This window comes from Nelumbo nucifera, chromosome 2 (genome assembly GCF_055504915.1).
Source record: "Nelumbo nucifera cultivar China Antique chromosome 2, China Antique-T2T, whole genome shotgun sequence".
Lineage (NCBI taxonomy): Eukaryota > Viridiplantae > Streptophyta > Magnoliopsida > Proteales > Nelumbonaceae > Nelumbo > Nelumbo nucifera.
The window spans coordinates 94,277,326-94,303,426 of record NC_142650.1 but is presented as its reverse complement, the minus strand read 5'-3'; the positions used below and the strand labels follow the sequence as shown (position 1 = coordinate 94,303,426).

Below are 26,101 nucleotides of genomic sequence, written 5' to 3'. Positions count from 1 at the left end.
ATAGAAGCCCACTACATATGTAATTTAAGCTCAAATTTCGACAAAACACCAAATAATGGGATTGCTCAAAGCTCCTGAAATCTGGTAAAAACACTCCCAACTCCACCTAGAATTGATTTGAGGTGATGTTATCGGGTTTTAGGAACTATTTTCCCTAAGACCCTTGCCTTTCTACCTCTTTTTCTCAATCTGGAGGAAGCTATGAATGCAAATTTCCTAAGATTTCAGAGCTTTAAGCAACCTGAAACTGAATTAAAAGCAAGGAGATGGTGAAATGAGAGGCTTACCTCTCGTGTACGACCTTGAAACAAGCTTTCCAGCATCTAAATGGACTTCAAATGAAACTAGAATGAGGCCGGAGCTAGGTTGGGCACTTCTGGTGTTGAGTCAGGAAAAACAGAGGATGAGACCTGAGCTTGGCTTCAAGGATTCCGGGATTAAAAGTAAGTTGGGTGCGTTATTGGAGTTAGAAAACTCTCTTCCTTCAATCTCAAGTTGAGCCTCTATTTATAGAGACGATGGAGGGAGATGGGTTTGAAACTTGTCCAGCTATAGTGTCTGTAGCTCAGTAGAGTTTTTTCACTGAAATAGGCAAGGATTTTGAGAGAATGGGGCTTACAGTTGACCCTTCCTGCTTATGCAACAAATCTTCTAGATTTTGGGTGTTTTCTCATGGGTTTCGTGCGTCCAATGAGGGATTGGGGCGTGCTAGACATTGCATCCCCGTATTTGGGTCTGACAGTGGCACAAAACATAAATTTGATGAGATTTTAAAAGTGGTTTTATCATTTCTTGGTTTTAAGTGAGGGCCTGTTTGGTATTTTAGGTTTTTTAAGCCTATTAGGCTCAAAATCATTGGTCTAGGTGTTTTAATGGGGCTAAGTAAGGATCTGGTGTCAGCCCCCACCCACTTAAGATCCTATGTTGGACAGCTGATGTGGCGGTTCAATCTGGTGCTTCAAAAAAGTATCTCTCTAGTTTAATGATCAAATGGATGAATCTGGTAATGAAATTTGGTGTGTTGGGATTTTTTGGTCTCTGAACATAGTGGTGAGGTTTGATCGGATAAACAGGGTCGAGAAGATTGAGATCTATGGCTAATAAGTTCATATCAATAAGATTTGTTGAAATAAAATCTTTATTTGATAAAGGGTCAAATGGGGGAATTTTGAATGAAATATGGTGGGTAGGCATTTTCAAACATGCTAAATCTGATGGAAGTGATGGATCATTGATTAGAGGTGTTGATTGACTGATTTAGTTCAGATCATGGTCTTAGCTTATGATTTTCAATCAAAGAGAGGGCCCAAAATGAAATCTTGCCTTTTCAATGGTCAAATGGAGGTGTTTAGTCATGAAATTTGATGTGTTGGGATTCTTTGGGTCATTGAATATGGTGGTGGAGTTTGATTGGTCAGATAAGGCTTGGATGATGGAGGTTTGTGACAGGTGAGCTTTTGATTAATAAGATTCGCCAAAACTGAATCCAAGCTTGATGTTAGGTCAAACGAGGGAATTTTGGGATAAAATTTGGTGGGTAGGTATGGATTGAGATTATGAGTCTGTTGGATGGGTTTAATCGTATTAGGTGTGTACAGATCACGAGTTTTAGGTTTGAGGAGCGTCGTAGTGTTATGTGCGTCGAAATGAGATCTTTGATGATTGGCTAAATCCAAGAATTTGGGGTTAAAATTTTGCATGATTGGTTGTTTGAGGATTTTGTTTCACGTGATAGATTTTGATCAGGGATCAGGTATGGTGATGTGGCATAATCAAGACCATCAAAAGGGAATCAAGTATACTTAATAATGGACTTATGGGCATTTGGGTTAAAATTTGGTTTCTTAGAGTTTAGGCATGTTTTAAAGTGATTGGTGTGGCCTATTCAGGCATCCGGAATGTAGGAAATGGGTCAAAGGGACTGAGCAAAAATTGGGTACCAATAGGGTGTAAACAATATTCAAAAATCCAAGTTTAAATTCAAGAATTGACATAATTAAATGGAATTCAGATTGTTTGAATACCGTTAATGGTCGAATTCAAATTAGAATTTTTACAAATTAATTTATTGAATCAAATTCAATTCAATTTGATTCTATTATAACATATATCATAAATATATAAATTATATATATATATATATGTATGTATGTATACCGATATTATTATTGTTGTTATATTCATACTAGAGGGGTGTGCCTACATTATAGGGGTTGATAAGAATGCATGAACACATTAAAAAGGCAATTTTATTCATCTAGGTAGATTTAAAGTTAGTTACTTGGGCAAATGAAGCAAATCAATTTAGTGTAATTTAATTAGTTATTTTTACTTAATTGACTAAATATGGTAAATTAATTAATTATTAATTTAATTAATCTAACTAAATACTTAAATTACATTAATTACTTAAATTAAAAAATAATTTTACAATTACAATTAATTAATTTAAAGTAATTAATAAAGTCTTAAAAAATACATTTAAGTGAAATTAAGTAACTTAACATATGATATGCAGTAAGAAATTTCACTAAGTATTTATATTGTTGGAGGGTTGAGGGGGAGGGGGGAAGAGAGTGGGAAGGGATGGTGGGGAGTGGTTGAATTCTTGGAGAGAGAAAGAGAGTGAGAAGAGAGAGAATGTTTTAAAATATTATTTTGCTCTTGTTCCATGAAATTCAATTGAGATATTAAAGAAATGTAGATGAAAAGGCCTAGCTTGGCCCAAAGATTCTAGGCTTGGTCCTAAGTTTGTGTTTAGACTTGGTCTACACCTAGCCCTGCAAATTTTTAGCCCAAGTTTTGGTCCAATACTTTAGCCCAACCTAAGCAATCATTAGACTCACAAATTTCTAAGTTAAGTTTGGGCCCAACCAGCCTAAGCTTGACCTAACTCAAAAATTTAAGGCTTGGATCTAGTTTTCTTGTTCAAGCTTGGCTTGGGGCTTAAGTGTACATTAGGCCAACAAGCTTCAAAGTTGGGTTTGTTTCCGAAACTTCAATTTCAACTTGTGGCTTGCCTAAATGAAACACAATTAGACAACTTAATTAATTAATGAATTAATTATATTTATTAATTAAAAATATTAAAAATATTTATTATCTTGTAAATAATATTAAAAGTTCATCCTATACTTCAATCCCAACTTGGGGCTTGCCTAGATGACAGATAATTAGAAGACTTAATTAATTAATTATATTGATTAATGGAAAAATATATATTAGAAAAATTTATTCTCTTGTAAATATATAATATTAAAATTTCATGGAGAGAATGGTTGAAGATAAATGAAAATTTGAAAACAAAGATAAATGAAAAGTTCAAAAAATAGTGTTATAGTGGGACGGGAGAGAGGGATAGGGCTGTCAATGGGTTGGTCCAAGTAGAACCGCAACCAACCTGACAAGAATTACTAGGGACTCGAACTTAATCAGAACCGATAGGATCTGTAATTTTAGAGACAAAATCAAACCAATCGGTTCTTGGGACAATCGGCCGGGTTTAACCCAATGGAGCTGAGTAATGGTTTTGTTAATCAAGAATGTAACAATCAAGACTTATAAACAAATTGAAAGAATCAAAAAATGGTTTAATCAATTTGTCAAAAAACTAAGATAAACTATAATAAGAATGGCCAAAACAAAGTCAATTGCATAGTTTATTTTTTATAATAATAATAATGTTATTAAAATACTATTAATTATTGAAAATAGTGTTAATTAATGAAAACATTGTTAATAACTAAAATACTGCTAATTAATTTAAATACTGTTAATTATTAAAATATTCGTAATTATTGAAAATACTATTAATTATTATTATTTATAATATAAAAATATAATATATTTTGTTATATTATTAAAATACTTTTAATTATTAAAATATTGTTAATTAATGAAAATACTGTTAGTTATTATTTATAATATAAAAATATATTATATTCTACTATATTATTAAAATACTGTTATTGTTTTTCTTCTTATTATTTCTGATGATGATGATGATGAGGATGATGATGATTATTATGATTATTATTATTTATTTAAAATATATTATGCACATTTCCAGCTGACCAGTAATCAGTATGGGTCCAAATCAGCTGGACCCAACTATTCATATTTGGGTTTTTTAAAAACGAGTCGTCGCAAACCCGTTTTCGTTGTCTTCTTTGCTTGAAATGTTATACGGGTCATTCATCAACCCGTCTAGTTTCTACCTGTTTCTTTGTTTTCTCACTCTTTTTTTTTGTTAAATCTTCATTTTTTCAGTTATTTATGCGTCGTTTCTCAATAAAATAGAGGTTTACCTTCTACCTGCTGTTTGGGAACGTTTGAAGAAGCTGAAATGTATCTGGAACATTTGGCAACGTCTGCTCAACTCAAAAGCAGCTGGAATGTATGCTCTATCAGAAATAAAAAAAGGTAAAATGTATGAAACTCCTACAACATTTGCAACGACTGAAACCTCACTGAAACTTTTGCAACGCTGGCAACCGAAGAAGCTAAAACTTTTGCTTGGAAGAAAACCTACGTAAAAAACTTAGAAGTGATCAGAGGTTACATACGAATGGAAGGAAAGAAAATCTCAGTAAAAAAGAGTGGCTGAGATGGTTCAGCCTTTGGTCTCTTGAAGGTGTCCACAGTCCGAGATAGGGTGTGGGAGTATTAAATGTTGCTACACATTTTCAGAAGTCATTGAATCAGTTCTCTCTAACAGTAAAGCTCTCTTCCAATCTTTGTTTCATTCCAATGTGAGTCGTTGCATCTTCCAAAGTTAGTTAGTTTCAAAGTTAGTCGATTCTGCTCTCAAGGTGAGTTAATGTCAGTCTTCGTTCAATATAAGTTGGTTCACCTTCAACTGACTCCATCTAATATAAATATCTCCCTCCTGTACTGGTTCAGATCATCTGAGAGAAACAACGGAATACATCTACAAAATTTTTCTCTCGATCTACTAAGTTCTTTTCTCTCTTTTCTATCATATATTTTACTGTTTTTTCTGTTACTATCATCCGCAAACCATCAGTGGTATCAGAGCTTCGTCCGATCTATTTTCTGGGCGTGATTTCTTCTAACCATTATGTGTGCTAACTCCAATCGCTCTACTCTTTCTCTTCCAATTTTCAATGGAGAAAACTATGACTTCTGGTCCATCAAAATGAAGACCTATTTTCGGTCACAAAGTCTATGGAAAATTGTTGAGGAAAGATTCTGCATTGCTGAAGATACTTGTACTCTTTCAGCAAATCAAAAGAAAAACTATGAAGAGAATCAACAAAAGGATTGTCAAGCACTATTCTGCTTGCAGCAAGCAATGGCTGAGGAGATATTTCCTCGAATCATGGGCGCATCAACTACAAAAGAAGCATGGGATACACTGCAGGAGGAGTTTCAAGGATCTATCAAGGTACGCACTGTTAAATTGCAGAAGTTTAGAAGGGATTTTGAAAATCTTAAGATGAAGGATAATGAGACTGCAAAAGATTACTATTCTAGAATAAAAGAAATAGTAGATCAAATTAGAGCCTATGGGGAGACTATTTCTGACAAGAAAATAGTCGAAAAAATTCTAATGTCTTGTATAGAGAGAATATGATGCAATAATTTCGATGATAGAAGAAACAAAGGATCTAGAAACACTATCACCAACTGAATTAATGGGTTCTCTAAAGACATATGAAAATAGGCGTGATAGGCAGAATGAAAATTCGGTTGAAGCTGCCTTTCAATCTAAAATTAATCTGCGGTCTCATAAACCAAAAGTTGATGGGAGAAAGTCACAAGGAAAATCAAAAGAAAATAATGACAAGTATTCTTCCTGTGGTATTTGTAAGAAGAGAAACCACTTGGAGAAAGATTGCTAGTTTAAAGGAAAACCACTGTGCCAAAATTGTAAAAAATTCGGCCATGTTGAAAAAGCTTGTAGATTTAAGAAAACCCATCAAGGTAATTTTTCAGAAAAGAAAAATGAGGAAAATAATCTCTTTTATGCTTGTCATTCTGCAATAGAAGAAAAAAATGATACTTGGTACCTTGACAGTGGGTGCAGTAACCACATGACTAAAAATGAAAGCATCTTCCATAGTCTTGATAAAATCAAGACAAAAGTCAAAATTGGTAATTGCGACTTCATGGAAGCAACCGGCAAAGGCACCATTGTTGTTGACACCAAAGAAGGCAAGAAATACATAAATGATGTACTTTTGGTCCCCAATATTGATCAAAATCTACTCAGTGTGGGCCAAATGATAGAAAGAGGTTACTCTTTACATTTTGAGGAAAACTCTTGCACAATCTATGACAAGCAAGACAAGTCTCTTGAAATTGCAAAAACAAAAATGATAGAAAATAGATGTTTTCCCATTCAATGGAGAGATGCAAGTTATATAGCAATGCAAACACAAGTGGACGAGTCGTGGCTATGGCATAGAAGATTCGGACACTTTAATTTCCATGGATTAAAGATTCTTCAGCAGAAGAACATGATGCGTGATCTACCAACTATCAAGGAGTTCAACATTGTTTATGAAGGGTGTATACTCGGAAAACAACATCAACATCCCTTCCCATCCGGAAAGGCTTGGAGAGCCAAAGAGCCACTAGAGTTAATTCATATAGATGTTTGTGGTCCAATGCGTACTCCATCAAATAATCAAAACAGGTATTTCATTCTCTTCATTGATGATTATACTAGAATGACATGGGTTTATTTCTTGTGAGAAAAATCGCAGGTTTTTGATATTTTTAAAAAACTCAAAGCCCGTGTCGAGAAGCAAAGTGGTCACAACATCAAGACCATAAGAAGTGATAGAGGCAAAGAATATACTTCTAATGAATTCAACAAGTTCTATGAAGATGAAGGCATGGAGCATCAACTCACAGTCGGGTACACTGTAGAACAAAATGGAGTATCTGAAAGAAAAAACATAACAGTTATGGAGACAGCAAGAGCCATGCTCATGGAAAAGGGTCTTCCCAAAATTTTTTGGGCAGAGGCAATAAGCACTGTTGTCTATCTGCTCAACAGATATCCAACTAAAGTTGTGCAAGATAGAACACCAATTGAAGCTTGGAGTGGGAAAAAACCATCAGCAAAGCATCTCAGAGTTTTTGGGTGCATATACTACACACACATCCCACAAGAGAAAAGAGGCAAACTGGATGAGAAGACTAAGAAAGGAATTTTTTTAGGCTATAGCACTCAATCAAAAGGCTATCGAGTCTATAGCTTAAGAAAAGAAAAACTCATAATCAGTCGAGGCATAAGATTAGACGAGGATGCTGCATACATTTGGGAGAAAAAAAAAGTTGAAAGAAAGATTATCAACTTGCCTCTATTACCAAGTCAAGGAATTGAAGAAGATCATGATCAAATCAGTTCGCCAACACAATCGGAACCGGAACAAGCTTCACAGTCTACTCCGGACTCATCACCAAGGTGAACTAAATCCTTAACAAAAATATATGAAACATGCAACTTGATGATCATAGAACCAGAAAGCTTTGAAGAAGCTTTTAAGGAAGAAAGATGGAGAAAAGCTATGAATGAAGAGATAAAAATGATTGAAAAAAATGAGACTTGGGAGCTTGTGGATCGTTCACAAGACAAAGACACTATTGGAGTTAAGTGGGTCTACAAGACAAATGTTAACTCAGATGGCTCAATCCAGAAGCTTAAAGCAAGGCTAGTTGCCAAAGGATACTCTCAATAATACGGTATCGACTACAATGAGACATTTGCTCCAGTTGCTCGCCTTGACACAATTAGGGCATTGATAGCACTAGTTGCACAGAAGAAATGAAAAACTTTTCAACTAGATGTGAAATCTGCATTTCTCAATGGCTATCTTAAGGAGGAAATCTATGTGGAGCAACCTCAAGGGTTCGTGGTGCAAGGACAAGAAGACAAAGTTCTCATATTAAAGAAGGAATTATATGGCTTAAAACAAGCTCCACAAGCTTGGTATAACAGAATCGACTACTTCTTGGAGCAAGGACTCAGGAAGAGCTATAGTGAGCCAACACTCTACATCAAGACTCAAGGTACAAATGACACTCTCATTGTTTCTCTATATGTCGGTGATCTCATTTATACAGGAAATAATGAGAAGATGGTCAAGAAGTTTAAAGAAGACATGATGAAGACTTTTGAGATGACCGATTTGGGCCTAATGCACTACTTTCTTGGAATTGAAATAACACAAGAAGAATAAGGAACCTCATCCCACAAAAGAAGTATATAGAAACTCTTTCGAAGAAATTCAAAATGGAGGATGCAAAACAGTCTCCACCCCATTAGACAACACTAAAGCATTCAAAAAGGAAGATGGCTCACCCAAGAGATCACCCTAACTCTCCTTAACTCTTTTCTTTACTGAATTTCTGGATACCTTTATTCAATAATAGTGGCTCCATAAATAGGAGATCACAAGAGTCCTACACTTAGGGAGACTCCTTGCTAAATAGGGAGACCTCCAACTCTATCTTGATAAGATAAGATTGATAAAATAAGATAAGTCTCTCTTAATCCTAATCTAATAAGATAAGATAATCTAATCTACTAACTTAATAAGAAAAGATAAGAATAACAAGATAGTCTAATCTAATCTGCTGAATGGAGAAGACTGTTGCTGCCGAATTGGATAGGATGAGAACACCGAATCATTATTCTTGCTGCTCCCAATACACGTCCACATCATTACTCCCCTCTTGGACTAAGAGCTTGTCCTCAAGCTCGAATTTAGGATATGTGGCCTGGAACTCTGTCAATAGGATCCATGTGGCTTCGGCCGATGGTAAGCTACACCATTCCACCAAGACTTCAAGAACTCCTCGATTGAAATGAGAGCGGATGACAGCTTTAGGTTGTGGAATCAGTTTGCCATCTTTCAGGGGTGGCAGGGAGGGGACTTGGTCCGGAGGAACACCTGTAAATGGCTTCAGCAAGGAGATGTGGAAGACATCATGAATCTGGCTGGTCTCTGGCAGTTCCAGCTGGTAGACCACACTGTCAATCCGTCGTAGAACCTTGAAGGGCCCATAGAACTTAGGGGACAGTTTCGGGGCAACTACACTGGGACTAGTAATAGCTGCTCGGAGAAGCTGTTGTTGCTGTTGCTGATCATGTTGTTGCCTCTGCTGCTGCAGTTGTTGCTGTTGTTGGTTGTTTGGCTGCTGTGGCTGAGGGTGTTGCTGTTGCTGCGGACCAATAAGAGTCTCCTGCTGCTTTTCAGGCCATGATAGGGGTTGTAGCTGTAACTGATGAACTTGTGAGTTATATTGATTTAGTTTTGGAATATTGAACTGGAAATTTGGTGCAGACAAGATGTGGGCTTGAAAGTTTAGCATTTTAGAGGGGTTATAGGTGCTAAGATTATTATGGAGTGCAGAAGAGGAAACCATGGATGGGAAAAATCCTGACTGAGCAACTGAAAACTGGGGATTCTGCTGCATATTCATCCACTGGATCAGACTCAAGCCAGGGAAGATTGGGCTCTGAGTATCCTTCATGCCAAAATCATCTGCAAGCCAAGGCATTGCCCTCTTGATAACATTATCTACGTCAGATTCACTATCTGGCATCCCTGATTGTCTAGGGAATTTTGACCTGAAAAATGGAGGTGGGCAAATGTAGAATGGAGTTACAACAGGCTCAATATCCCAAATTGAAACTCGGCTTGGACATTCACCAACTGTTGATTCATCCCATCCAACCTGAAGGTTGCGCCATTGTGAATTTTTCCATCTCACAGGATCCAAATCACTGATACCTATTATTGTCCCCATGTATCTGCGTACCCCTGATTCCTCAGTCTCAAACATCATCCTAAATCTCATCCCAAGAGAAACTTGGGTGTACATTGCTTTATTATATTTTGATAACGGAATTACAAATTCTGAAGGACTGGCCCTTGGATTATAAAATATTGTAAATGGACTGTTATTTGCAGCAGCATGGGCGGCAGCAGCAGGAATTCCAATATGCATGCTATCACTAGATATGACTGATGACGAAAGGGCTGGTTGCTGTCTGCTTTCACGCCTTGTATCTAGGAGAAGCTGTGACTTTTCATCTCTTATAAAAAGAACAGAATCACCAGCAAGGAGTCCTTTTGTGCTAACAAACACACTCCAACCTGTAGTCAGCAAGTGCCTTTTTGGTTGACCACGATAGATATGTCTAAATGTCCATGCAACATCATGCAAATCTCTCGCTACTAGTTCTTGGGCTGGGGGTTGCATTGAAAAATATAGAGGTGGGAAGATCTTCTTTGCTGCCCGGTGAGGTACAGAAAATCCACCATGAGTGCTCGTATCACTAGCTGTAAGTGTTTTGCAAAAGAACTCAATGGGTTGCTTGCTTTGCTTGAGCCCCATGTCCGATGCCAATAATGCTTCCTTGTCATATTTATTTACAGGTTGAAGAGCCATTTGCGCATAAACCTCATAAGTTTCAGGATCAGCCTTATCCCTGTCATCTATCCATTGATTCCGGAAATACTGCTCGCAGCAATATAGCCAGCCTAAGGGGTCTCCGTTGCCATTAAACGACGGGAATTCTAACCTGCTATACTTGGGGATGACTGCGGCTCTATGGCTAACGGACTGCTGTTCGCCGGAAGACTCTGGCAGATCTGGTTGGCGGCCGTTAGCGGCTGTCCCTCCTTTAGAGTTCCTTTCCCTGCTAGAAAGGAACATCTCCATCAGATGTCACAACTCCCTCACTTCGTCTTTGATCTCACGTACTTCGGAGCTGGTTTCCACGAGTTGGTGCTCGAGGTCGTGGACCTTGGATGATAGCTGCTCCAGATCTCCCATAATGGTTGGCTCTGATACCAATTTGTTATGGGCCCAGAAATAGGATCTCGTCACGGGTCGGTCCACGAGGAAAACCTCTTGTTTTACCTTGTTCCTCCCTGCTCTTGACGAACCTATCTTGGTGCCTAGGTGGTGATTTGTCCAAGAGATCACCCTAACTCTCCTTAACTCTTTTCTTTACTGAATTTCTGGATACCTTTATTCAATAATAGTGGCTCCTTAAATAGGAGATTACAAGAGTCCTGCTCTTAGGGAGACTCCTTGCTGAATAGGAAGACCTCCAACTCTATCTTGATAAGATAAGACTGATAAAATAGGATAAGTCTCTCTTAATCCTAATCTAATAAGATAACTCTCTCGTAATCCTAATCTAATAAGATAAGATAATCTAATCTACTAACTTAATAAGATAAGATAAGAATAACAAGATAGTCTAATCTAATCTGCTGAATGGATAAGACTGTTGCTGTCGAATTGGATAGGATGAGAACACCGAATCATTATTGTTGCTGCTCCCAATACGCGTCCACATCACTGTTTGAGCCATTGATCAGCAATAAGGTTGAATGCTATGTAGATGACATGGTTGTCAAAACCTAATTTTCGAACTGTCTAATAAATGACTTTTAATGTGTTTTTGAAATTCAACGCAAGTATAATATGAAATTGAACCCTAACAAGTGTGTATTCGGTGTCACCTCAGGTAAATTTCTGGGTTACATAGTTAATCGACGTGGCATCAAAGCAAACCCCGAAAAGATAAAGGCTATCCTGGATATGAAGCCACCTCGCAAGTTGAAAGAGGTTCAAAGGCTAAATGGCCATATGGCTGATCTAAGCTGCTTCATGTCCAAGTCAGCAGATTGCTGCCTGCCTTTTTTCAAGGCAATTAAGAAAAGTAAAGGCTTTGAATGGACTGAAGAATGTCAGCTCGCTTTCGACGAACTGAAGAAATATCTAGTTAGTATCCCGATTCTGACCCGACCCGAAGAGGGTTATGTTTTAAAGCTGTACCTCTCCACAAGCGATGAGGTGGTTAGCTCGGTACTAATAAAGGAAGTAGATTGGGTCCAACGACCTATCTACTATGTGAGTAAAGTTTTGCAAGACGCCGAAACCAGGTACTCAGAGATCGAGAAGTTGGCGTATGCACTGGTCACAACAGCTCGAAAGCTTCGCCCGTACTTTCAAGCTCACATAGTCATCGTTCTCACCAACAAACCTCTAAGGCAAGTCTTACTCAAGCCCGAGGTATCTGGAAGACTGACAAAGTGGGCCATCAAACTCAGCGAGTATGACCTCCAGTATGAGCCCCGGACGGCGATTAAGGCCCAAGCCTTGGCCAACTTCGTTGCAGAATGCACCTTCAGCACCGTAGTCCCTGAACTGATTGAGCTCATGCACAGAGAGGAGGCTTTGACCAGTGCGGCACCGGCCCCGATTAGAGCAAGGCCAACCTGGGACGAGGAGTCCTGGATCCTCCATGTAGATGGCTCATCCAATCAGCAAGGAAGTGGAGCCGGCGTTATTATGCACGGGCCAAGTGGGGTGAAGCTGGAGTACACACTTCGGTTCGAGTTCGCGGCATCTAACAACGAAGTGGAGTATGAAGCACTGTTAGCCGGACTCACACTAGCAAATGAGGTACAAGCAAAACACGTCGTCATCTGCAGCAACTCCCAGCTCGTGGTCAACCAGCTCACTGGCAATCACGAAGCTCGCAACCCCACCATGGCTGCTTATTTAGCCAAAGTCAGAGAAGTTCTACGCAGCTTCCAGTCATACTTCATCAAGAAGATTCCAATGTCCGAGAACGTTGAGGCCAATGCCCTGTCCTGGTTAGCCAGCACGAGCAGCAATCCCATGAGGACCGTGTACATGGAGAACCTACCTCGGCCCAGCATTCTCGGGGGGTGGGGGGGGGGTAGAAGAGGTCGCTCCTGTTACACAAACAGAGCCGAGCTGGATTGACCCACTCGCGAGCTACCTACTTCACAGAACCCGCCCTGCAGATCACAACGCGACTAGAAGGGTAGAGCGAAAGGTAGCCAAGTACGTCATGATAGATGGACGGCTGTACCGGAGATCCTACACGCTCCCCTACTTCCGCTGCTTGCGACCTTTAGAGGCTCAGCTCGTTCTCCATGACACTCATGAAGGCCTATGTGGCGGACACTTGGGGGGTAGGGCTCTCGCCCAGAAAGCGCTACGACAAGGATATTACTGGCCCACGATGAAGGCAGACGCACTCGAGCTTGTCAAGAAATGCGATGAATGCCAGAGGCATGCCAACATCCATCACTAACCTGTTGTCGACCTGAAGTACCTCACCAACCCATGACCCTTTGCAGAGTGGGGAATCGACATTCTTGGACCATTCTTGCCAGCGACAGGACAAAGGAAATTCCTGGTGGTAGCAGTGGATTACTTTACAAAGTGGGTAGAGGCGGAACCCCTAGCAACAATCATAGCTCGAAGTGTACAAAACTTCTTTTGGAAGAGCATAGTATGCCGCTTTGGACTGCCTCGAGTGCTCATCTTTGACAACGGTAAGCAGTTCAAAGATATCAAGTTTCAGAACTAGTGTACCGAGATGGGGATACAACAGAACTTCACTTCGGTGGCACACCCTCAAGCAAACAGGCAGATGAAAGTCACGAACAGAGCCATACTCTACGGACTAAAAACTCGCTTAGTCCGAGCTAAGGGACTATAGGTAGACGAGCTGTCCAACGTACTATGGGCTTACCGAACCACTATCAAGACCACCACAGGTGAAACCCCCTTCAACCTCACCAATGGCACGGAAGCGGTAATCCCAGCCAAGATCGAGGTACCTACATTACGCCTGGAGACATAGAACAATGAAGAAAACGATAACGAGCTTCGTACCAACCTCGACCTGGTGGAAGAAGTACGAGACCTCGCATATATCTGGACCGCAGCCTACCAGCAAAGAGTGGCTTGGTACTATAACGCCCGGGTTAGGAAGCGGCACTTCTGTGTTGGGGACCTGGTGCTTCGGAAAGTTATGGTGCCTGAGCACTTCTGTGATTGCCGAACTAAAGAGCAGATTGCAAGTCATTCCTAGAAGTCCAAGGATTAAAAGACCGAGCTAACAAATGACCTCGGCACCAACTAAGTCCCAGTCGCCTCTTCGGCATGGGCAAGCTAAGTCCTAGTCGCCTCTTCGGCATGGGCGAACTAAGTCCCAGTCGCCTCTTCGGCATGGGCAAGCCAAGTCCCAGTCGCCACTTCAGCATGAGCGAACTAAGTCCCAGTCACCTCTTCAGCATGGGCGAGCTAAGTCTCAGTCGCCTCTTTGGCATGGGTGAACTAAGTCCTAGTCGCTTCTTCGTCAAGGGTGAACTAGTCCCAGTCGCCTCTTTGGCATAGGCAAGTTACTTTTAATGCCTAAGCCATAGACAACTCGGGTATAAACCCTACGATGTCTATACCACCTCGGCAACAATCACAGTTCTGGTCTGTCAGGGAACCAACATTTAAATAAGTAGCCCATGCGCGAACAGACCGGGTACATACCCTACGATGTCGCTCACCAGAGTCACCCCTACTAATAGCCCTAGCAGACAGCTCGGGGTGACAACCACTTGGAAAAAATTCCACTTCGGTTACCCTTACTTGTTACCGAGCTCGGTAGCTCAATAGTTTGGGGTAACCCATACAGCTCGGGGTGGAAACCACTTTGAAAAAATCCACTTCGGTTACCCTTACTCGTTACCAAGCTCAGTAGCTCGAAGTTCGTGGTAACCCATACATCCGATTATTTCAGTTAGAAAAATAAATTGCACAGCATTTAGCAAAAAAGTGTATTTCATTGATGAAAGAAGCTCGTTACAACAAGGGGGGAGAAAAAAGAAAGAAATAGACATTGAGCTCGCAGGCATGAAGTACAACTCGAAAGACTATTCCTCCAGGTGCCCATCACCCTTGCCTGAAGCCTCGGTGGAAGGACCAGCATTATCAGTAGCACCGGCGTCTTTGATGTCAAGCAGCTCGTCGACACTCTCAACTTCAGAGTCCAGGTCTCCTTGCGCTTCAAGGGCCATTTCCTCTATAATCCGCGAGGTGGTGATGGCACTAAAGTCGAGCTATGGGAACTTGCGCTTGGTTAGCCACCTAATAAGCTTAAAGCCTTTGCGGTAGCCCTCTGACCCTGCCTCGATCAGCTCACCTTCCAACTCCTCAGAGCTCTTGAACTCCTTGACGGCCTTGACTTTGGCCTCCTCCATGGCCTTGAGGAGGATCTCAGTCCGTTCCTTGACAAGGGCCCCGAGGTTCTCCACCTCGCACTGCAACTCCTCCTTCTCCGACATCAGCACCGTAAGAAGCTCTTTCTAATCCCGTTCCCTACTCTCCAGCAGATGGATCTTGCTACGAGCCAAGTTCAGCTCAGTATGAGCCTCGCGAGATAAACTCTCAGCTGCTAGAGCTTGACTCTCGACTGCTAGAGCTTGCTTCAAATTTTGCTCAGACTGATACGTCAGGGTGTGCATGGTGGAGTTCACCTACCAAAAGAATACAAGTTAATACCAGCAAAATCACAAGTACAAAATTTAAGAAGTAAAACAAGACTTACCACCATGCAGTGTGTAGCCGCCCGAGCCCCAAGCTAAGCGGTCAATAGTTCAGCCCAGCTCTTGACCTCCTCTGCGTACACTGTGTCCTTGCTTTTGAGGAGGCTGTTTTTTGGAGTCAGGATACTCCGACCTGCTTTCTCACTGCCCGAAGAAGCTGCTGTAGTAGGGGCAGGCTTTGAAGATGCCTTAGGAGCACGAGGTGGGGTCCTCCATGATTCCTCCAAGTCGATTACCGGAGGCACTGCAGAGGGCTGCTCGGGCTGTTCGGGCTCGGGGACAGTAGGCTGCGGAGACTCAGTGCGAGCTCTTTTCGAAGCTCACTTCTTCTTTCCCTTCATCCGCCTAAGGAGTTTGTTTGCACTGAGGTGCATGGGAGCTGCAACAAGAACACGACATTAGCAACATTACCAAGAATAAAGTGCCTAAAATGAAGTACTACTCTAAACCAAGGATGACCTACCAGGGCTCAAGCCATCCTGCACGAGCTTATCTTCGGCGATGTAGTCCACGAAGTTGAAGCCAAGTGATGCGAATAAAAATTATCATATTTTTATCCCCAAATATTCAGTCTTTTATACTGAATTAGTGCTTATTTAGACTCATATTTCTTGTATTTCGGTTCAGGACATGAAAGAAGGCATCAGGAGAAAAGCAAGTCAAATCGGATGATTTTTCATAGTTTCAGCACCGTTCAGTAATCTGGGCCTAACTCTCGTATCCAAGATCTGATTGGGCTGATTCAAGACTCACTGGAAATACAAGAGAGAAAGTTACAACTTTCATGTTTTGGGCTTTCGCAGATTCGGCCTGCATCGAAGTAAAATCCGGGCCCAAAGTGGGGGAAAATTCGTAGGAAGGCCTTGCAGCTGAAGCCCAACTTGCAAAGAAGCCTTGCAGCAGCCCAATTCGCAGAGGCAGCCTAATACGAATGCAAGAACAAGAAACTGAGAAGAGTCCTATCAGATTTAAATTTGTGATATAATCCAAGAAAGATAAAGAGATTGAGTTCACTAGATAAAGAGATAAGAATAGGATTAGATTAGGACTTTCTAATTTTGAGGATAATCTCCCAAGAGACCACCCCCTCCCCTTTAAGCTATATAAAGGGGGGGGGGGTGGCGGACCAGCTTTAGGCATCAAGAAGCAGAGGAGCAATCAGTCAAGAAAGCAAGAAGACTGCAAGAAGAAGGTGGCGGCAAGGAGAAGAGAAGACCTCAGCTCTAAGGGCGACACCATGAGTTCTTTCTTTCCTCTTGTTTATTTTATTTCCTCTATATGAACTGATTTATTTGTAGCTAGGACTATGGAAAGCCTAATCATAACAATGAATACATTTTTATTCTGATTTATCCAAGATCGTGATTTCCATGTAGTCTATGAGGTATCTTGCTTAATGGTATTAGGAGTGACCATCTCTTAATTGATTAGGTTTATGTGAATGAATCGAGAGAGGAATTCATATAGCAGACCAAATAATTCATGGTGTGAATTGAATGGTATATAGGGGTATATACACATGATTCATCTGAATGTAATAGTTTTTCCTTGAACTTAATGCACTTCTACCTTGAGAACTCTAGCCGAGAGGTCGAAGGGTTACCTGATAGAAGTTGTTTTAGTATATCACGAGAGAGAATATTAAATAAAATTGGAAAGACTTCAGATTATGGGAATGACAAATTATCTTGGGTTATCTCATACATTAATATTCATTGGAATGGTTAGGTGGACCAAAAGTCCTAGCGAATTCAATCAATCGTTACATACTTCAGCATTGGTTACTTCTGCTCTTGTTTTCTTTTTTTGATTTTCATTAGTTTTTATCTTCAAATCTGAAATTTGATTGTCCAAATAATTAAGGAAGGCTGTAGTTCTAATACTTATTTTGTTAAATCCTCGTGGGAACGATATTTTTATACTACTTGATAACTAGTGCACTTGCTAGGGTTATAATCATAGCTATCACCGAGCTCCGCCCAAGACTGGATCGTTTCCCTTGTCATCAGGTCCAGCCTAACACCAGAATCCTGAATGGCAGCCCTCCAATGGGTAGGGAAAGGCCACCCTGTGGGATTGCGGACTACAAAGTAACTCTGGTTCCAGGCCGGGATCCTATTGGGTAGTTCGTAAAAAAGCTTATAACTCGGGCGAAGAGACAATAGGTCTGCCTATGCTCACGAAGGACACAAGAAGAGTTCTTCTTGATAGACAAGATTGAAGAAAAAATATCGAGGTCGAGGGGTAGACAGTACTTATAAAAAAGCAAAATGGTCCCTACTACATTGTGGATGGAGTTCGGGTGTAACTGGTATATGGTGATGTTAAGGAACTTTAGGACCTCTATTATTAAGGGGTGCAAAGGTAAACGAAGACCAGCCACGAGCTGCTCTTCAAAAATCACGATCTCATTGTGATCGTGTTCCCAAGGGAAGTTACCTACAGGGAGACTATAGGAGAGCTCGCCCAGGAGGTTGTACTGGTGTACTAAGGCCCGGAGCCTGTCCAAAGTCATTATTGAACGGCCAAAGTGGTCTGACACCCGACCTTGATGAGAAGTGGATGCCGGGTTACCCGAGGCCCCTTGCGCCTCCTAGGGTGACTGCACCTCGGGAGGGCCACGGACTACCTCTGGACCCAAAGTAGCCTCATCCCAGCTATCAACCTGGGCTGAGGTACCCTCCTCGGCCTCATCTAAGAGGCTATCGAAACTAAAGGAAGACATTGACAACAAACTGAACTAAAAGGGAAAGCTATAGAACTGAACTGAACTGAAAAGAAGAAGCTAAGGAAGACTGACCAAAGAAGGACGACCGAACTAGAGGAAAGCGGCGAACTAGAAAATCCGAGCTAAAGAAGCTAAGCGCGACCTCAGATCGAAAGCTAGTAAGCTTATGGTGAAGAAAATGAGTCTCGGGTCCCCCTATTTATAGCCATTGTATCGAAGAAGCAACAGTCAAGATCAAAGCAATCTAACAGCTCATAAGAAAACAGGCTGCACGACCCTCGAGGCCAAAAACAGTTTAGCACATTTTTTGGTGTCCGCGGAATTTATAGATCGCGTGATGTCTGCACGTAAACTACACGTGACCTAGGTTATTCCTAGTTGAGGCGAGTAGCCGAACTGGTCTGACCGGCAACCTATCTAACAGAGCAGCCTGAGCTTCGAGCCAAATCCACTTGTCACATCGTGAACTCCCCGCACCAGATCAAGACCCCTAGCTCAAGGAGTGCGGGGCAATTGATGAAGGGAAATTTGGCCCGACCTCATAACAGGGAGACACATGGACGTGACTCGACATAAGTAACAACTCAACATGATCAGATCGGCACGTGGACGTGACTCGACATAAGTGACAGCTCAGCATGATCAGTTCGCTACAAAGCAACCTCAGGTACCCTGTTACCCCAAACTAGAGTTACATCGAGCTAAGATCACCTCATTACCAATTCACAACCAGGATAGCGGTACCAAGTCCGCTACAGATCAAGCTCAGATAGCTGGGCCCACCTCGAAAAGTATTCACCTCGGGGAAAGCCTACCTCTGTGCAAGATCATCTCGGTACTAAGGCACTTCGGCATTCAGAGCAGGTCGGGTCTGAAGAACACGAACTGAGGCAGCTCGCCACTAGGCAGCTCGCAACCAAGCATGCCCGGCACTTCACACGCAACTCACTACCTAGTCAGGCCGACCTCAGCATCACAACCCCGAGGATCTCACCACCGTACCCTGCATTTTACGAGATTATGACTTGTAACGGCTATATTAGCTCACCTACTCCCTAAGTCAGGCGGAAGTGGGCAACCTTACCGGTTGGTGGTGTTATCCCCACCTAATACGAAAATGGATCCCATCACAACGAGGATCCAGGAACCACTCACCCAAACTCGCGAGAACTCTGGTATATAAAGACCTCACACCCCAGGGGCGAAGGTATGCATAATCTTTGCTCTCTAGCTCTCTAATTCTCTGATATCATTTTCAAGCTCTCTACTAAGTGCTAACTTAGCCATCGGAGTGACCTCGACGGGTAAGCCACCCCGGGTTCTCTGATTTGTCTCTTGCAGGTTCCTCAATTCCCGTCGTTGCTGGTAGCTAGATCGTCTCCAGCAGGGAGCAACCGGATTGCGCTACATAAAAAAGCATTATGGACGTCCAACTAGAGAATGTCCCATCCACGGGAAACTACGAGTGAGATAGCAGTACGCACAGTCGCAAGTTTAACCATAGGACTGAATGTCTCAATGAAGTCATCCCCTAGAACCTAAGTAAAGCCTTGTGCAACAAGACGAACCTTGTAGTGGTCAATTGAACCATTAGGGTGCCATTTGATTTTAAACATCCACTTAGATCCAACTACATTCATAGAAGCATCATAGGGAACCAGCTCCCAAGTACCATTTTGAATCAATGCATGAAACTCAGTAGCCAATGCCGAGCGCCAATGAGGGGACTTAGTAGCTTGTCCGTAAGAAGAGGGCTCCTCTTCATGAGAAGGAACATCATGAAGTAGAGCAGACGAAAGAGGATGGAGAGTAGTAGATAAAGCCTATGCTGATCTAGAGGTCATAGACCTTGTTGCCATGGAACGGGTGCGCACAGGAGGTCCTACAACAGAAGTGGTGTTGAGCAGTTCCTGAATAGGTTTGGTGCGCTGAACTGGTAATACATCAGTGCTAGTGGAAACTGCTTGTTATGGTTCAGAGGAAATAGTAGCAGATTGCTCAGGAGCAGGATCAAGAGGAGCAGTGGGATCAACATGGCAAGTTGGACATTTGTCAGCACTAATGAGACCCAAGGAAGAGAGAGTAATGCTAGTAGGAGCAGTAGAGCTGGAGGGTGGTGACGAAGGTATCATTCCAGGAAAGGAATGTTCATCAAACACAACATGGTGAGCAATGTTTTCTTTGCCGGTAGCGGGGTTGTAACAACGATACCCTTTGTGACTATTGTTGTAGCCAATAAATATTCAAGGAGCAGACTAAAAATCCATCTTGTAAGAATTATAAGGATGAAGCAGAGGATAACACTTGCAACCAAACACCTTTAACATAGAGTAATCAAGAGGTTTTCCAAATAGCTTCTCATAAGGAGAGAGATTACCATGACATAGAGTCGGCAGTCGATTGATAAGGAAGACTGCAGTTTTAGCAAAATCGGCGAGGAGGACGCTAGTAGAGACAATGTGGACTCAATAATGTGCCAATGTTTGCATTTAGCACTACCATTTTGCTCATGTGTATGTGTGCAGTTGAGACGATGAGTGATACTGGCATCATCAAGGTAGCAAGAAAGAGAGCAAAATTCACCACCCCAATCACTCTGGAACATCTTAATTTTTGTAGAAAAGAGAGTCTCAACATGATTCTAAAATTTAAGAAAGGTGTTAAACATATTCGACTTCCTCTCAAGTGGAAAAATCCAAGAAAATTTTGAATATGCATCCATAAATAAAACATAATAACGAAAACCTTTATTGGACAAAATAGGGGCAGGTCCCCACACATCAGAAAAGACTAACTCAAGAGGAGAAGAAAAAGTTGTATTTGAAGATGGTAAATTTAAACAATGGGCTTTCCCAACTAACAACCTTCACACACAAAAGAACAATTAAGAGATCCAAAACAAGGTATACCAAACTTAAAAACAATATCTTTCACAACTCTTAGAGAAGCATGACCAAGTCGTTGATGCCATTCTGCCAATGAGGTTTTTTGCCTACAAAATCTGCCAAGTTCTCTGTCTTGTGTTGAACTGCTCTAGGAAACTGATAGAGTCCATCTCTACTGGGTCCTCAGAATAAAACTCTCCCCATACGATCCTTCGAGACAAAGAAATTCGAATGAAATTCAAAGATCAAATTATTATCCTTGGTAAATTTACTTACAAAGAGCAAATTCTTAGTAAGAAAAGGAACATAAAAAATATTCTTCAAAGCAAATTGATTATGATTGCTAAATAGAGAAGTCGGTCCTATACTATTTATAATCAGACATGTTCCATTACCAATCTTGACTTGATCAAAACCTTGGTATTCAGTTCAAATTTGTAAATTATTAGCATCTGGTGTCATATGATGAGTGGTGTCGCTATCTTAATACCAGATTGGATCAAACCTTGATCCAAACATAGAACTATTATGAGAGACACTACCATGAAAAGCTATAGGATCTGCTGGATGTGAGCTACTCTCTCCTTGATATGAGAGATCAAGCCTTTTGTAACACTTCAGTGCTTCATGGCCTGGTTTTACAAAGTTGATAGACAATGCTATTTCCTTTTCCATGACCTTGTCCATGGCCTGAGGACTGACCACCACGCCCCCTGCCACTGCCACTGTTGTTGCCACTCCTATTTTGATTATAGGAGTTTTGAGAGACTTGAAAACTATTAGTTACATTTTTATTATTCATAGCAACATTTGCATTGAGAAAAAATATGTTGTAAAAGCCAAGCTTCATGACTCAAAAGCAACCCAACAACATCACTAATGTTGAGTTGATCTGCATCAGTTCGATTGGTGATGGCTGTAATGAGGGATTCATACTCACTTCCCAAACTGGATAAAATATATAGAACCAAATCTTCTTTTGCTACTGGTTCTGAAACTATAGAAAGATTATCTACAATGGTCTTGGCTTTTGAACATAATCACTAATGGAGAGATTTCTCATCTTGAGATTTTGAAGTTGGCACCTAAGTTGTAGTACCCTAGATCGAGAATGAAAAGAGAATAACCTTTCAAGACCACTCTAGACTTCGACAGCTGTGGAAAGTCCAACAACTTGTGCCAGGACTCCCTCAGTTAGAGAAGCAACAAGCCAGCTTAGAACCAGGTGATCTAACTGTACCTAGGTAGAGAATTCTGGGTTCAGAATTTTCTTACTATTGATATTAAGATCAGGTATCTCTTCTGAAGGTGGATTGACCGATCCATCAATTAGCCCCATCAACTTGTGAGCTCGAAGTACAAGAAGCAATTGGGCCTTCCAGAGGAGAAAGTTGTCACTATTAAGCTTGATTGTCAAGTAATGAATGATGTTGGGAACTGAGTTGATTCTCATAGACAGAGAAGAGGTTTGGGAAAGGGATGAGCTCACACTCATTGCTTAAGATACATGGAGGTGTTGTAAGCCTTGGCTTTGGTACCAAGTTAAAGAAACAATATGAAGAAGATGATCTTAAAAGAATGGGCTCAAGATCTAGAACTTTCTTTAGTAGGAAGGCTAGAGTTGTTTTTGGTTAGAAGAGGAGGGCTAGGATTGGCCGATACCTCAATACCTTCTAACAGCCACCTGCACTGCCAAGTGTTGCTCCTTGAGAGCCATGAGAGTGGCTTGGAAGATTCTATAGGTGTTGACGAAGTGATACAAATCTTGTTTTGAAGTTCTGATGTAGCCATTCGAACGTAGAGATCTTGCCCACTGCCACTGTTAGAAAACCGTCTAATATCGATTAAATCACCAAACCAAATAACACAACCACTGCCTCCACTAATATCAGAGTTTGCATATGTTGTACAAGAGCAGTTCTTTAGGCATTCTACTTCACAATCTTTAAGATTAATGTTCTTGTCCACCCAAGTATACCTAGTATCCGGCAATTTGATCCTTGTAAACTTCACAAATCCTTCTCCCTTCTGGCAATCCAGAGATGCTTGGTGTACACATCCCCCGAACCAATCCATAAGTTCCAATCAGTTGGAGATTTTGGTTTAAATCCTTTCAAACACTGGAAAACCGGAGATTCATTAATGTCACAATCACTGTACGCACCACAAAGACCATAACTGTCACAGTAGTCTCTCGGCACTAACAAGAAAAGTTGCCAATTATGACTCAAGGCATTCCATGTATAGCATTCAGCAGGTGGTACATGTAAGAAACCTCATTGTTATTCCAAGTAAAATTGAAACTGAAAATAATATTGGTCTTCTGCTCGGATGCCCCACTATATCGAAGCCCGTTCCATGGTCTAGCCTGATAATGCTCCTTCGATCCTTTCCGCATCACTGTTTCAGGGTATTGGTTAAGCTCTATCCCATAAGTTAGATCTCCGGTAGAAGGACCATCGATACTCTTCCACGATAATAAGCACCGGTTCATTCCCATCTTCAGGTTCCATCCTAGTTTCATCCTGGGTAATAATGTATCACATGGATAATCAAAGCTCTGCCATAGGAAGCTTTCTGAACTGCCATCTTTCCCATCCTTCAGAACCAGTACCACCCTCCATCCAACTACGACGACGGAGACAACCACCTCCCTGGTCACCCTCACAACGGTACCGCCAGTGGCAGTAGTGGGAAGCAAGTGAGTTGCTAACTGTCAGCAGTATCCCAGACTGACCATGGGAGAGGGGATAGGGATTGGATGATACCCAGGTTCTGAGCTCATTGATGGCATCCTTGAGTTGGGAGATGAGGGGATGGTGTGATCTGCAGGGGAAACTAGTGGATCTGATGTGCTAGGATTTCTCCCGTGGTGATGGCCGACTAGGATTAGGAGCTGAGAAGGAAAGAGTACGATGGATCTGCTCACCATATCTTCCTTCTTCTTCTTCTTCTTATGCGTATTTTTCTTCTGAGTTGCATTTGTTTGTCCCGTCGGGGAGTTTATAAAGGGAGAGGGGAGAAAGAGTGAGGAAAGACGAGACGGGGAATAGGCAGCATTGCTAGTTTGATTTTATTGGATGGTTGATAAAGAAAATTAGATGACTCTTGAAGGGCACTTTTATCTTTATCCATTTCGCTTAACGGCTGGTTAATGCTAGGTACAAGAATGTCACAAAATGAAAGTTCGGGTACTAGATTGTCGCGTTTTAAAGTTTGGGTATTAAATTGGTACTCGACCAAAAGTACAGGGTACCTATTAGGAATTTTCCCATAATAAAATTATAAAAAATAATTTATATAATAAAAATATTATAATTCTTAATTTTTTAAATATCAAATAAAAAATATTTTTTATATATAATTTTTTATTTTTATAAAACATTTTTCTCAAGTCGAGCTTGAGCTCGAGCTGAGCCGAGCTCGAACTTATGAGTTTTTGACGATCCAAACTAGAACTCAAGGTTCTAGCTCGAACTGAACTCAAGCCTTGTACTACCTTAGCAAACCGAGCTCGAACCTCATAGTATTCGGCTCAGCTTGGCACGAATCCACCCTAATTGTGGAGATGCAAAGATAATTGAGTAGAGATCGCTTTTGAGTAAAAAATAAACAAGGACTTAAAAGGACAGCCCTATTGAATAATTGAATGCCCCTTTGATGATAGAAAGATCTACTTGGCTGGTTCACCCGAACAGACCTGTAGGAGTAGATTAAGTTAATAATTATTATTTTGATTTAAATAATTACTTATTTCATGTTTATTAAATTTATTAATTATTTAATATCATTATATTTAACTAATTCTTATTATTATTTAAAAAATTATTTCATATTTTACCAAGTCTTTGCCATACTTAACAGGCCTATTCACATGCTCATCAGCCTAAGATGTTATCATTAAGCCAAGCTGAGGAATGGTAATGGCATGATCATTATCATGTTTTATTTTATTACTTTACTCTTGTAGAAATTAAACGCAATAAGTGAAAAGAACCGAATTTATACAAACATACAACCCGGTTCATGGTCTACTTCCTAAAACGATCCAACAATTTGCAAATCTATGTGCTTCATGAAGGTTTCTATTTAAAATATGTATATTCCATTAGATTTTAGGACCTAGTCTTTTATAGCATCCAGCGGTTTTAGGCGGGTTAGGCTTGGGTCTAAAGTATCAAGTAGGTTTAGTTGGAGGCTTGGGGCCTTGGGCGTAGTTTCTACATGTTAGACAAATGAAAGGAGTCAGATTATCAGGTAATCTTGCATTCCTGCTGAAAGGGGTTTCCTTGTTAAGGGAAAACAGAGCTTTCGGCCCTTCTGACTTGTTTTGATGTAGGGAATTGAAAACAGAGTTTTAAACATAAAAGGGGCGAAGCATAACTGAGAAAAATTTTCACCTGTTTTATGTTGCAACAAATGGAGCTTTTAAGAAAATTTCCTAGATGCTCTTGGAAGGAAAGAATAAGATACTAATGATGTAATTAGGGCATTCTTTCATGTTGTTTGAATTTCTAAATGAGGATGCTTGAAGTCATTTAGTACTATGAGATAGCATTTAAGGGTTCGTTTGGTTTGTAATTAGAATCGAAATCGGAATCGGAATTGAAATTGAAATTCTCAGGAATCGGAATCAGAATGGTCCAATTTCATAATCTGTTTGGTTCAGATAGGAGTGGGAATGAGAATTAAAATCAGCAGGAATGGAATTTCATTCCCAAGGGAGGGGCAGGGAATGACCATTCCCTCAAATGGGGGAATGCCATTCCAACAGAAATGGAAATGGGATTCCAATTCTACTCAACGAAACAGTTGGAATTGGAATAGCCCAGTCCGATTCCGATTTCAGACCCCTATTCTCGTGAACCAAATGGAGCCTTAGATTAAACTTGGAAACCAGGCTACCTATGAAGTGAGATCCCTATGATAGAATACTGATAAATGATTGAAAAAGGACCAATGCTGTAAATCATCACCATCATAACTCAAATAAAGATCATATGACATTCATAACCACCATAAAGTAGCAACCGTTGTAAATTAAGCATGAGAAAGAAATACTACATAATGCA

General features: G+C 40.9%; 1 pseudogene; it reads right to left on the bottom strand.

Moving 5' to 3' along the window:
- Window positions 1-7,723: 7,723 nt before the first annotated feature.
- On the bottom strand, window positions 7,724-10,704 carry LOC148802538 (auxin response factor 19 pseudogene; annotated as a pseudogene).
- Window positions 10,705-26,101: the final 15,397 nt, after the last annotated feature.